Raw genomic sequence first — 13,964 nt, 5'->3', positions numbered from 1 at the left:
TATAAAAGGAAGCATTTAGTTGGGGGCTTGCTTAAAGTTTCAGAGGATTAGTCCATGATTATCACGGCAGAGTATGTGATGGCACGTACGGTGCTGAAGAAGTTGCTAAGAACCCACGTCTGATCTGCAAGTTGCAGAGGGGAGGGGGAGAGGAGAGGAGAAGAGAGGAGACAGAGAGACAGAGACAGAGACAGAGAGAGAGAGAGAGACAGAGAGAGACAGAGAGAGAGAGAGAGAGAGCTAAGCCCACCCCAAGTGGCACACCTCTTCCAACAAGGCCACACTTCTTAATCCTTCCCAAACAGTTCCACCGAGGACCAAACATTTAAATATATGAGCCTGTGGGAGCCATTCTTATTCAAACTTCCACAGTCCCCAAGGGCAGAACCACAATCATTTTGTCTTGTTACGGAAGGTAGAACCAGACTCCAGGGCCCTGGGTTATGGTGTCACCATCATTTGGGGGCAAGTTCAACCCTCAAACAATTAGACACAGTTGGCGCCCCACCAGCCAGAGCTGGGGAGACAGAACGGCCTCCATCAAAGCCTGGCTGAGCTTTTGTGTGGATCCTGACTCATTTCCCATTCTTCCTTCCCTCCTCCCATAATACAAGTCTTGTTCAGCTCCCAAGACAAACCTGCCCCACTCACTGCATAGAGCTCAACCCAAGCCTGGCTACCCTTAGCTTACCTGCAGCTGCAGCATTGCCTCCTCCCTTCTCAGCTGGAGTCTCCCCAAGACCCTGCAGGGAAGTCCTGAAGCCCTCAGACACCTCAGAGGCCCTGGCCTCCTGGAGATGAAAGGGCAGCAGGGTTTGTTGTTTCTTCCTGTCCCTGACCAACATCCGTTCCTTTCCCACTTGGTTTCCCAGGGTTCCACACTCAGGTCCCATCTCACAGTCAGCTTTGGAGGGAATGTAGAATAACTCCCTGACACCGCCCCCGGGAATCTTATGTGTTTCCGGAGCATTAGGGACACAGGGTTTTGTGAGTCATACCCAGGTACCCTATACTGAGAAAGTTTTGTCTGGGACAGCCAGGAGCTCTAATCTGGGAAATAACCTATGATCTTTATAAAAGACAGAGAGGAAATAAAATGTTAAAATCTGAAAAGAAAGTCTAATCTCTGGGGCTACGGTGGGACCAGAAGGTGACTGAGCTATCAGGTGAAGTACATCTCAGGAGTAACCGGGCCCTGCACGTGGAGGGCCACATGGAGGCTCTTGTTCAATGGGAGTATACTGTGAGCATCATCAAATTGTCCCCAGAGCGCACAGCTCAGGAACCAAGGTGCACATTAAGTGTCTTGGTCACCCCTGGTCCTCCCTGAGCACCAGCACTGCCTAGTCCCTTTACTCCCCTGTACCTCTGTGCTCCTCTCCGCCATCTCTGATGCATGCACCCCACTTCCCAGGAGCCCAGGAGGAGAGGGAAGCCACCTTGTAAAAGATGGCTGAATCCTGTCCGTTTGGAACAGTTTTGTGTTCCGGGGCAGATGGCTGAACATGTGGAAATCTTGCTGTCTCTTTCCCTTCTCCTGCTACACCCCTGCAGCCTGGCTTCCCTTCTGTTAGTTGCACCCAGAAGCCCCTTGGGGAAGCTGCTGTCTTTCTTCTTGCTGCACTGTGGACAATGAAGCTACCTTAGTGCCCTGGCTGGCCCTTGCTGGCTATAAGGAAATCAGGGCTGCTGAGGAAGCTGGGCTCTTCCCACTTCCCAACCTGGAGCCCTGTGGGCTGGTCCAAATGCACTGCATGAAGGTAACGCCACGTGGCCCATTTGAGGGAAGTGCCTAGATCAAGTCTCTCAGTCTGCTGGTCTCGAGCCCCACATGGGTTACATGTCAGATGTTTACATCACAATTCATTCATAACAGTAATGACAAAATAATTTTATGGTTGGGGATCACCACAACATGAGGAACTGTATTAAAGGGTCACAGCGTTAGGAAGGTTGAGAACCACTGGCCTAAATGATGACTCCAAGAACAGACAAATTCAAGATGCAGGCAGATGGGAAAGTCCCATGCTAAGGCAACTGTCCTCTTATGAAACTCAGAAGAGACACACAGAAGGTGTGTGGAGCCTGAGACAGGGACTAGGCTTCCGCAATCAAAGCTCCAGGAAAGTCTGGAACACGCAGAGACTGGAAATGACTCAGGGATGGTTCTCCTGCAGGCCTGTCTGGGGAAATACAGTCCTGACAGCAGATTTACTGCCCCTACATGGTGGAAGAACCACCAGGTTTGTGGTAATTTGTTTCAGCAGCCACAGGGTGTTAACAGATATAGCATAAAAGTAATCACCTCGTACCATCAGAACTGCTATTCCCAAATGTCTTTTCATTTTCACCCATTTCTTCACACAGCTAACCCTCCTTTCATCTCCTCTCCCCTCCTCTATTCTCCTTCCTTTCCCTCTCTCCCTCTCCTGCCCTTCCCCACACACCCCCACCAGGGACATGCACAGGATACTGACTTAAGAGTTCTCTGGTAAGTGGGCCACAGATAAAGGATGATTTGTCTAGAGATTAACAGGAATTAAATGGGAATTTTTGATCTGAAATTTTTAACTAAGGTGAAAAATTCCCTAGAGTAACTCAACAGAAATGAGTAGAAAGAAAAAAACCTAATAACCAAAGCAATTTATCAACTGAAAGTATTCAGTCTGACTAATGGGCAGGAGATGGAGGGGTAGAGGCAGAATGGTGAAATAATAGTCACAGTGGCTTGTGTGATAACAGCAAGAGCATGAAAATCGACTAATTACGAGAGAGAGAGGCCTGGCTGACTTACTGCTACCTCTCACCGGCATGAACTGGATGAATACAGGAAGGGAAAACAAGCCACATTCTGAGACCATGTCTGATGCTGGATGATTTCACTTCAGCCTCTCGGAAATCTCATCTCTTCAAATCAAGTAGTTCAGACTTCTTGAGGGGCTTTCTTAGAAAACCAACAAAGTTGCCACTGACACATCTTTTTAAGGGTAAATTGGGTTCAGAAGAATATGGGGTTTAAAGGAAGCCTTTCAAAGCAGCCAGCTGTCTTAGTTAGGGTTTCTATTTCTGTGAAGAGACACCATGACCACGGCAGCTCTTATAAAGGAAAACATTTGATTGGGGCTGGTTTACAGTTCAGAGATTTAGTCCATTGTCGTCACGGCAGGAAGCAGGGTGGCGTGCAGGTAGACATAGTGCTGGAGAGGTAGCTGAGAATTCTACACCTGGAGCCACAGGCAACAGGAAGTGAACTGTCCTACTCTGGGCATAGCTTGAAAGACCTCAAAGCCACCCCCACAGTGACACACTTCCTCCAACAAGCCACACCTCCTAATAGTGCCACTTCCTATGACCAAACATTCAAACACATAACTCACGGGGGCCATACCTATTCAAACCACCATACCAGCTAATACTATATTTTATGGGGTTTATTTTTAAGGTCCCAACCTTTCCCTCCCTGTAACACCCAGTATCACCATGTACTCACTGCGTTTGGTGGGCTCTGAAAGCGGTGTGTGTGGCTCATATGTAAATATGTACTAGATGAAAAGGCTGCCTGGCGTGGTTGGGTGAAAACAAGTCATAGACTTCTCAGAAAATGCAGACATTCATGCATTGTCTACCTAGGAAGTCAGGGCTAAGGAGCTCCCCACAGCTGTCCCCAACTCTTCAAAGGCAGAGCTGTCTACAACCAAGAGGAACACTTTTGGAATTCACAGGTTCTCTCCCAGCACTGTGACCAAACAGGATTAACTCAAGTGTGTGAAAAGGCTGTTGAGTTCTTTGTAAGTTCAAGAGCTTTAATGTAAAACGGTGAGTATATTGCACAAAACAATGTGGTATGTGCTTGAAAGTTGCTGGCACAGATTTTATTTTATATTTAAGAGATGGGGTAACCAGTCAATAATAAAGTTGAGGGGAAATGTAGAAGCCCTGGGAAATGTTCATGACCCAGTAACGGAACACTAGCAGTCAAATGTGCTGAGAACCACATGCAAGGGGAGATGGGTAATCTAAATTAGATTTATTCTGCTGACAGACAGAATTGTATCTTTCTTTCTAAAATGACAAGAAGGCAGGAAGAGCCCTTGGCGAGTCACATTTGCATACATGGATCCAGCATAAGGTCAGAAACCCACTGGGGGACGATCTTCACTGAGTCAGGACCATCCTCCTGTACTGAGAGTATTTATCACACGTGTACTCAGGCCTTGGTTTCTCACCTGCAAAGGCAAAAACAGTTGATCACAATTCCCTGGGATACTCTAAAGTGGCAATTTTTAAAAAATCTGCCCAGTTGATGGCCCTTCAGCATCAGTGCCTTTTGTTTTCCAGAATCCTTCCCTTGGGGCTCGCAGCCTTGGCTGCTCACGTGCATTGTCACTCTGTAAGGCAACAGATGATGAGAAGCACCCTAGAACTCCCTTTCTGCACAAGCTGGGGCAACAGACAGCCCTAGAAGAGTTCTTGCAGCAGCCAAACACGCAAGCTTGAATTCTTGAGCTGCTCCAAGGACAAGCCTATCCCTCTTCTCCTCAGATCTATTGTAGTTTCCCTCTTCAGCCCTTCTCCTCTGGCTCACTCAGCAGTGGGCAGTGGGTTCCTTAATTTCTGCACTCAGGGATCTCTCCCTCCTCAGAGTTCTGAGGGATGCTGCTGCCCTCGCCGTTCAGCATGCTCCTCATCCTTTGGTGTGACTGCTGATGCTACAAAGAGACTAAGCACTTTGCGAGGGCACATACCAAGCCTTACCCCTATTTTATATTTCCTGGTCCACCTCTAAAGAGGTGTTCAGAATTCCCTTTCTAGCCCAGGCTGACCTCAAACTTGTGGAAAGCCTCCTGCTTCAGAGTCCCAAGGGCTGGGTTTACAGGTATGGGCAACCATTCCTGCTAGGAAGGAATAAGTACAGCATTAAAGCCAGCTTTTCAACCCCAGGGACTCTGAAAAGTGGCTAAATACTAAGTCACCACACTCAAGGTAACTGTGTCCTACAGTGAGAGTATGGACACAGAATCACACCCTGGGTGTCTTTTCCGAGAGTCACAGGAGGCCAAGAGGGAAGACATAGTATCTCAGCTGAGCAGAGTTTGTATTTTTTTTTAACCAGTGTCTTGCATATAGCACCCCACAACTTTTTGTTCCTCAAGTGATACTGGCTCTGGTGGACTCTAGAAACTTGAAGCAGAGATTACGGGGCACAATCAGCTGTGGTGCATAAGTGGGAAAATATTTGAGTCCATGAACCCATGTCTCCCAAGAAGAAATCATTTGGCAGCCCTGGAAGATAGAGGCTAAGTGACCAGGATTAACCTCAGCTTCAGGCTGTGAGCACCTCCCCATCCTCAGGGCACCAGAGAGGGGACATGTGAAGCCTCTTCTCCAGCCACTGGCCACAGATGACCAGCAGCTGCCACCGTGGACTGTAGCGTCAGCTTGAGCGGACAAAGCATTGTGTCTGGGTGCAGCCAGAACACAAGCCGGTGCACGTGCGTGGTCTGGGTAGGCAAGGTCCGTTCTCAATATGGCGGTCACCACACACCCCGTGGGAGCTGGCTAGGAGGAAAGAGGTCTGGAAAGGAGAGTTCAACCCTGTCTCTGCCCTTGAACTGGTGCATTCATTCTATGCCCTTAGGCATCAGAGCTCTGGTCTCCCGGCCCTTGCACTCCAGGATGTGGAGTGCACACTCGGCTTCCTTGATTTTGCGTTTTTTCGACACGGACTGAGCCATACCACCAGTGTTCTTGTCTCCATCCTGCAGAACTCAGGCTGCTGCTGGGCCCTGCTCAGCCCTTCAGACTCCATTAGACCAATTGCCCTCATAGATATGAGATGGACTCAAGGCCTCCAGAAGTCCAACTCTTGACACGTGGCTATACCATCCAATAAACTACACAGTGCATGAACTCAAAACAGCCCTGGGAGTTTTATGTAGGGTTTGATCAATGACTGAAGGGGCACAGCTGGAGAAACCAAGACAATCAGGGAAGTCAGAAGTGGAGAGAGTCTGCATAGAAGACAGACATTAACAAACCTCTGGGTAAGACCATCTAGGGAATGTTCCCCAGAACACAGACGAGGGAGGAAAGCCCAGTGGAGGCTTACGAGGGCCGGAGGAGCCTTGGAGCCCAGACCACCTTCTCGTCTTTCTTTCATGTATTTAGAAATGGATTTTCCACAAAACTGACTTTCTTTTTAATGACTGCTACTCAAAAGTTGATTCCTACTCTCACAAATTTAATCTAACAAGATTTCTTCACTATTTCTACCTGCTGCTATCTTCTTGGTCGTCAGTTGCTATGTAAAGAAGATCAATACTTCTGGATAAGCTGAGTTATCACCTCCCATACACAGTATTTGCCCTGACTAATCAATCCCCTTCAAAATTAGGGAAGTTCAGGGCCAGCACAATTCAGCAGCCCGCCTTTTCTTTCTCTCCCTCAGTCTGTTCCGCACAGTGGTATAGACATCTCAAAGTTGCTTCATCAAAAAGCCACCTACAATCACCAAGTCCTTCAAATTTCCGTAGAATCCTTAAAGGTTGAGGATCTGAAAACGGGCTTGGCTTCACACGAGCTAAAAGACACAGCACTGTAGCCAAAGCCGAGTAAGCGGGACAGTGCTAGCAAGAGAGACAGAGGAAGACATCAGACAGAGGAAGACATCAGACAGAGGAAGACATCAGACAGAGGAAGACATCAGACAGAGGAAGACATCAGACAGAGGAAGACATCAGACAGAGGAAGACATCAGACAGAGGAAGACATCCGACAGAGGAAGACATCAGACAGAGGAAGACATCCGACAGAGGAAGACATCCGACAGAGGAAGACATCAGACAGAGGAAGACATCAGACAGAGGAAGACATCAGACAGAGGAAGACATCAGACAGAGGAAGACATCAGACAGAGGAAGACATCAGACAGAGGAAGACATCAGCAAGCAGACGCACACTTCTTGTGTTGCTCAGCGCTCTGGGCTGCAGGACCCTAGCACCAGGGATGACTTACCTTGTTATTTTACTTCCGTCTGGGAAGCCGGTGGGGCAGACCCAGAGGTGGCGGGAACCACAGCTATAAGGGCTTTTCCAAAACACAAAGCTGTGTTGGCTTAGCTGGGAGTGTCTGGGTCACAGGCAGAAGTTTGTGTGGTTGACACACACCATGTGGGGACTACATTTTCACACAGTAGGGAGCCGGTGGTTACTTACCGGGCCTAATAAGCATGAATTCTCTTTAGCTTGTGCATCTGAGCCAGATGTCAAAGGGACCACATCTCCACACAGATCTTCCACATCACCAACTAGTGATGGCTTAGCCGGCGTGTTGTCTGTGTAGCAGGTTTCATCCCGTGTGGCTGACACAAATGTGATGAAGACATCGTCTCAAGGATACTCCAAGTCACAAGGCAGGTGCGACTGGGTTGGTGTAGTGTCTGTGTAACAGGTTTCAGCCTGTGTGGTTTATTCCCAATGCTGCAGGGATATCTCCAAGAGGAGTTATCAGGGGCCAGTAGCCCAGGGGGGTGACAATCTGTGTCCCAGAACTTTAGAAGTTGCTGTCAGTTTTTCCAGCTCTTTTGATAGGATAACCCTCTCAGCAAACTCCTCCACTTTTTTCCTACAGAGAGAAAAACATTAAGGCTAACACTTCACATCTCAGAAGGAAAAGCATGGAGATGTCCAACCTGTAGTCCTGCTTGTGTCTTATTTCCCAGCCCAGAAGTCTTGCTTTCCCTGATACTCCTAAAGTCATGGAGGCAGCCACATCCACCCTCTACTGAGCTAGCATACAGCAGTCTTCAAGGACAACTAAAGTCCCGCTCTTCTTGGTACCCTATTGCACTTTATTCTTTGTATGTTTCTCTCTCTCTCTCTCTCTCTCTCTCTCTCTCTCTCTCTCTCTCTCTCTCTCTCTCTCTCTCTCTCTCTCTGTGCATATGTATGTCTGTGTCCGTGTGTCTATTTGTGTGTGCATATTAATATTCATATTGTATGGGTATATGTACAATGTGTGTACATGTGTGTGGAGCTTAGAAATCAGCTTTTGGGCTCAATCTTTGGATGCAGTCCATTTGATTTTTTTTTTCAGGAAGAGACAAGGTTTCCCAAATTCACACATTTGGCTGGTCTGACTGGCCTGCTAGCCCCAGGGGTTGGGATTACAAGCAGGTATCACCCTTCTGAATTTTGATACTGTTGTTTTTATACGGGTTTTGAGGCTAGAACTCAAGTCTAGCTTACCAAGCAATCAGTTTACAAACGGAGTTCCCTCTCCAACCCTACACTGTATTCTTTACCAAAAGCTTGACATACTCTGTCTGTCCCCCATTACTTGCTGCCCATAGTTCCATTCCGTGCCTGTGTCAGTATGGGTATTTTGTATCCTGAACAGGCTAAATGGTAAGTCCAAGTCTAGAATTACACCTGCTGCCTTGGGGGCTCTGGCGAATTTGAACTGGAAATGAAGCCTCTAAAATGTTTCTGATGATCATGTCAACCCAGTGACGTTTATAACATAAACTATCAAGTCATAAACTTCTTTCCCTCACCAGGCAACTTAGAAATGAACAGCTCAGAGCTGCTTAGCCCTCTGCCGACTACCAACATCAGCATGTGAAACAGCCCAGAAGACAGCTACACAGCAGCGTGTGGGTGCCTACTGTGCATATTTCTCCCAGCATGGGAGCCCTGCAGAGCCCCGGATGCTCTCCACAAGCTTATACTACCTGTTCCAGACATGACTTAGTGGGTACTGTCAAAAAATATCACGTATTACAAACAGCTTTAAGTATAACCGCACATCAGTCAAACTTCCAAATCATGAGTTCAGAAATCGTAAGTCATGGTGAGGATTTTCACAATGGTTAGGTTTCTTCCTGTGGCTTTTGCAGAAAATGGGAGGTTTCCGTCCCTCTTGGACAAGCAGGCTAAATTTGGTTGATGTCTCCACTGACCACCTCTATTCTGTTTTGTTTTTAAATTACTGATCTTTGCCCCTCTGATAAACTAGCACATTAAAATCACAGAGTCAAGCTACCACCCCAGGGTACAGCCTGAGACATGAAGGCACTTTCTCCTGCTCCAGTGCTGTTATCACTGACTGTGTATGAGGTGTACCTTGTAACCGCTGCTGTGTTTTTTTCCAAGAGTCCGAAATGAGTAGCTCAGCTCTAGGGAGGGGCTGTGTTCTTTAAACTCTGTCATACAAAACAGAAGCGGAGTTAGGACAGTTCCAATGTCACTTAAGTGAGAAAGAATTGCATCTCACACACCACCTTAGCCTGACCCTGTCACCCCTCCCAGAGGCAGTCCCAGATCTTCTCTCCCACACGGATGCTCCGAATCCCTACAGTTTACATCTCAGTCACTCTCTGATGCCCTGAAGCTTTTAGATGGACCACAGTGAAAATGAAGACCCACTTTTAAGGCATGTTCCCCCTTAGGGATGAAGTAGAAGGCTTATAGTCACAGTCCTTGTACAATTTTTTATTGAGACTGAGGAAGGAAACAATAATGATTAGGTTGCGCGCGCGCGCGCGCGCGCACACACACACACACACACACACACACACACACACACACACACACACACACAAAATGTTCACAGTTCCCTGAGATTGCTGGTCATGTCGCCCCTGCATGAAAGAGTCTAGAGGTGCTGGAAATAAGAGGCATGCTCTGAAAAGCCTTGTCCTCCTCCTCCATTCCTGGAGAGGAAGGCCTGTGCCCTTCTCCAGAACCAAGTAGGCGACAACAAACACCATATCCAAAAGGACACCCAAGAAGACACTGTGGTGTGTACCTGTCATCCCAGCACTCAGTTCTGTCAAATGTGTATGTTATCTATTCAAAATACAATAATACAAATAACCGAAGAATAGGATGGCTCATGGCCATAATCTCAAAAGACTGCCTTTAAGTTGCAGAGCACTACTAAATGGAGAATGAAAGAACCTGTGCTGGAGAAGGAACCATGAAGTAGTGCTTGTAAAACCTGGGGTGTGTGTATCACTGCAAACTTAAGAATGTGAGCTGCTCACTAAGTCCTGAGATTGCTCCCTGCTCTGTAGGAGAGGAAAGTGATGTGTCCTACTCTGTGAAAATAGCTCTGCAAAGATCAATAAAATCCTGCCTGGGAAACCCCTCCTGAGCCCTTGAGAGTCTTACAGTTAGAACCTGGTATACTAAAGACGAGACTAGACATGACTGAGCAGACCTTTGCCATCATTCTCTTCCTCGAATTACGTTGCTCTTGTCACTGGGACTCTAGGAACTGCTCCCTGGTGACAATCCTAGAATCTTCTATTTATACTGCCTACCCAAAACTGATGAGCTCAGGGAAAGGCCTTATGTGATGGGCCTCACAGAGTGCAGGTGATCCACAAGTGTCTTGCTGGTGGCGTGGTTCTAGCAAGGTTAAAAAGAAAGCCCCTTTCCCGTGTCATTCAATTTGCCACAAAATGAGTAGACATGAGGAATTCAGGTTCTGCTAGGATACTACCATTAACTGTGTGGCCACCTGCTTTAGTAAAGAAAGAACAATAAAAACACTCATCAACACAGATGCATCCCATTTAGCTACCAACCCTTCTAACATGTGGACCATGTGGGCACAGGCAGTGACATCACCACCTTCTGTCCTCATGACTTTGAATGGAAGGACAACCCATTCGAAGAAGCTGCCAGGAAACCTGATTAATCCCAATGACACTGCAGAGTTCCCTACTTTTAACAGCTGTGAGATGAACAGGGACAAATGAAACAAATGAATGTATTACATAGAAAGCAGACGCTGCAGGCATCTCCTGTGAGGTATTTGTCAGACAAGATGAAGCCCTCTTCTACGTGGTCTTCTTTGCAGTAGGTCAATGTCATGGGGGTGATGTTATTTCCCAGGAGAAACAAGATGAAAAGTCAAGGTTAACATAAGATTGTGTTTCCAAGCTGGGTTGGATCCAGTGCCACCCTTATGCTGGGAGACTGATGTCTTGATAATCAAGTGTGTGGACAAGCTCCTTCTGTGACAGAGAAAACAGAAAGCATCAAAACCAGGGCCTTGTCATCCCAACAGACCAGTCCAGCACACGCTGTGTGTGCATCACAAACCTCTACCTTATGAAGAAGTTAGAGAAAATATCATATGCTTTGGTCCAGATCAAATACGTTTACTCTTCTACCAATCAAGAAAACCATGATTCTAGGACCAGCAGGCTCAAAAATCAACCCTTGTCCCACAGTTCAATGTTCAAGCAATGTAACATTAACATTCAAATCAGCCATTCACTGTCATTAGGGAGCCTGCCTAGAGTACTATGAGACCAGGAAGTACGTTATAGCCCATTTTTTTCTGAACACCTACTTCCATTTACCCCAATGCCTGTATTCAGTGAACCCTCATGAAGCTTGTTATGTTCTCTCTCTCTCTCTCTCTCTCTCTCTCTCTCTCTCTCTCTCTCTCTCCCTCTCTCTCTCCCCCTCCCTCCCTCCCTCCCCCTCTCTCTCTCCCTCTCCCTCCCTCCCTCCCCCTCTCTCTCCCTCTCCCTCTCCCTCCCTACCTCCCTCCCTCTCTCTCCCCCTCCCTCCCTCCCTCCCTCCCTCCCTCTCTCTGTCTCTCTCTCTCTCTTCCTTTTTTTGACCTGAAAATAAGTGATAGTTTCTATGACTGCTTTTTTTTTTCAGATTTGAGCAAAAGTTAACTAAGGAAATCATTTTGGATAAATACTCAGAACTCTGTTCACTAAAACACGATTTGATACAGTTCATACCATTTATCATCTGGCCAAGCCAAGATATTCACAGCTCAAAGGCATCAACACACTTCACTGAGCAGAGTGGAATAGCAAAACAGCAGTTACCTCAGACAGGTGGAGGCACTCCACTTTATACTCGCTGCATCCCAAACTCCAATGTTTGTACAACCTTCCTGGAGAGTGTTAGCTGCAAAGGAACGGTTAGATGCCATCCAGAATGCGGGACTGGGTGACACAATGTGAGAGAGTCTCCATAGCCCTGCGTGGCTGAGGGCTGGGAAGGCAGACCCAGAAGCACAGACTGACAGGTCCCTTTCTCTGGGCTCTTACATTAGGGAGATCATCTCAGTGTTTCTTAGAAGTGTTCAGTAATAAAGTCATTTAGCCATGGCATGTGATGTTGCATTTTCTAGTAGATAAAGTAGCATCAGTGCATGTTATACAGACAGATAATGTCCTTGGTGAAGAAGGAAGAAGAGGCCTCAGTGAACAACTGAAGTCTGTTTGGAAGCATTTCAGTTCGTCTGGCTGGAGAACTCATGGGAGCTCCCAAGGGCTTTCAAATTTGGAAGGATGGAACCTCAGAGCACTCTGTGACTCACTGAGTACACTGCATGTGGTCCGAGCCTCGTCTTGTGCATCTCTTAGTTTCTCCTTGAATCCTACCTTCCTTGGGCTGGGTTGTATCAGGTTTGAGGGCTCACATCTCTCTTCAGCTCTCACTTGTCTTTGTGACTGCAAGTTTTCTCCTCTCTTGGACTTTGTGGCAATTCTTCTGACCATACTTTTCTTCTTTTTGCTCCATGGACTGAGCAGACATCCCTCTACCTTGATTTTACAAGACAGACATTAAGGTGCTTTCTCCTCTCTTTTCTTTCTTTTTTCTTCTTCTTTCTTTCTTTTTTCTTTTTTCTTCCTTTTTTTGTGAGACAGGGCCTTACTCTGTAGCCCAGTCTGGTCTGGAACTCACTGCATAGCCCAAGCAAGCATCAAGCAAGTGACTAATCCTCCTGCCTCAGCCTCTCAAGTGCTAGCCAGAGGTGGGAGCCACTGTGCCTAGCTGCTTCCTTTCCTTGTATGCAAGTGAAACTGGTGTGGCAGTTATAGTGGTTTAGCGGCCCCAGCAAACAGCCAGTATAGAATCTTGGGCCTTGAGCGTTCTATGCCATGCTTGGAGGTTCAAAAGTGGCAAACTGGAGGGGGAGAATAGTTAGAAAAAGAGGCCATTAGGGGAGCATAGAGGGTATATAGGTTCAGGAAAATGAGATTTCTGAAGCTCTCAGAAATTTTGTTGTTTTCTGAGGTACTAGAGACTAAACCTGGGCCTGGTGCTGACTAGGCAAGTGTTTGTCTTGTATTTTCAAAACTGATGATGATGATTCAGTGTTTTCTGTACCATATCCAGAAACTGCTATGAATTCTGCACACTGAAGGGACAATCTTAAATGTTTTCTCATTTTGTTCTGTTACAGTTTTTACTTTTATCACTCATGTCTGTATACCACAGGTAATTTTAAAGGATTGATAGACATTTATATACATTTCTATTTAGCTGCCTACCATAGCAATAACAAAGATAATAATGTTTAGTTTTCTTTTTTGAAAATATTTGAAATAATTTTATCCTTGTTTAATTAGGAGTAAAAAAAGTTCAAACATAATCAACTTTGAGGAAATAGTACTTTGTCGGGCTATGTGATCAACTATAACTGGCAACTGCTAATTGTATTTCTTTCATTGTTAAAATTTAAATTTTATTTTTAATGTGTGTGTGTGTTTGTGTGTGTGTGTGTGTTTTGCCTGCATGTATGTCTGTGTATCACATGTGTGAAGTGCTGTCAGAGGTCGGAAGTGAGAGTTAGATCCCCTAGAACTGGAGTTGCGTGTGGATGCTGGGAACTGAACCTGGCTCTTCTGGAAAAGCAGTCAGTTCTTTTAATTGCTGAACCATCTCTCCAGTCCCTTTTATTTCTTTTCTTACTAACAACAATAATCAATCTTGTTAGCTATTCCCTAAATACTTTTGCTGGAGTGCTGGAGACTGAACCCTACGCCTGGAACTCATTAGGTGAGTGCTCTACTACAAGACTGTGTGTCCAGAGGGTCAACAAAAAAATTACTTACATAAAAATCTTTTTATCTTGAGTAGTTGTGAGCAGACACCATAAGAGGTATGTCCCTGTTTCACAGAAAACTGGGATTGCCTCT

The 13,964-nt window shown here is 46.4% G+C and overlaps 1 long non-coding RNA gene across 1 annotated transcript; it reads right to left on the bottom strand.

Moving 5' to 3' along the window:
- Positions 1 to 7,233: 7,233 nt before the first annotated feature.
- Positions 7,234 to 12,882, bottom strand: LOC121140507. The gene is made up of 3 exons (XR_005877383.1): positions 11,862 to 12,882; positions 9,124 to 11,024; positions 7,234 to 7,624 (listed from the first exon to the last, which is right to left on the bottom strand). It is a non-coding gene; the product is annotated as an uncharacterized LOC121140507 (long non-coding RNA).
- Positions 12,883 to 13,964: the final 1,082 nt, after the last annotated feature.

This window comes from Mesocricetus auratus, unplaced genomic scaffold, assembly GCF_017639785.1.
Source record: "Mesocricetus auratus isolate SY011 unplaced genomic scaffold, BCM_Maur_2.0 Super-Scaffold_100004, whole genome shotgun sequence".
Taxonomy (NCBI): domain Eukaryota; kingdom Metazoa; phylum Chordata; class Mammalia; order Rodentia; family Cricetidae; genus Mesocricetus; species Mesocricetus auratus.
The sequence above is the reverse complement of the archived record's forward strand: the minus strand, read 5'-3'. Positions and strand labels throughout refer to the sequence as shown.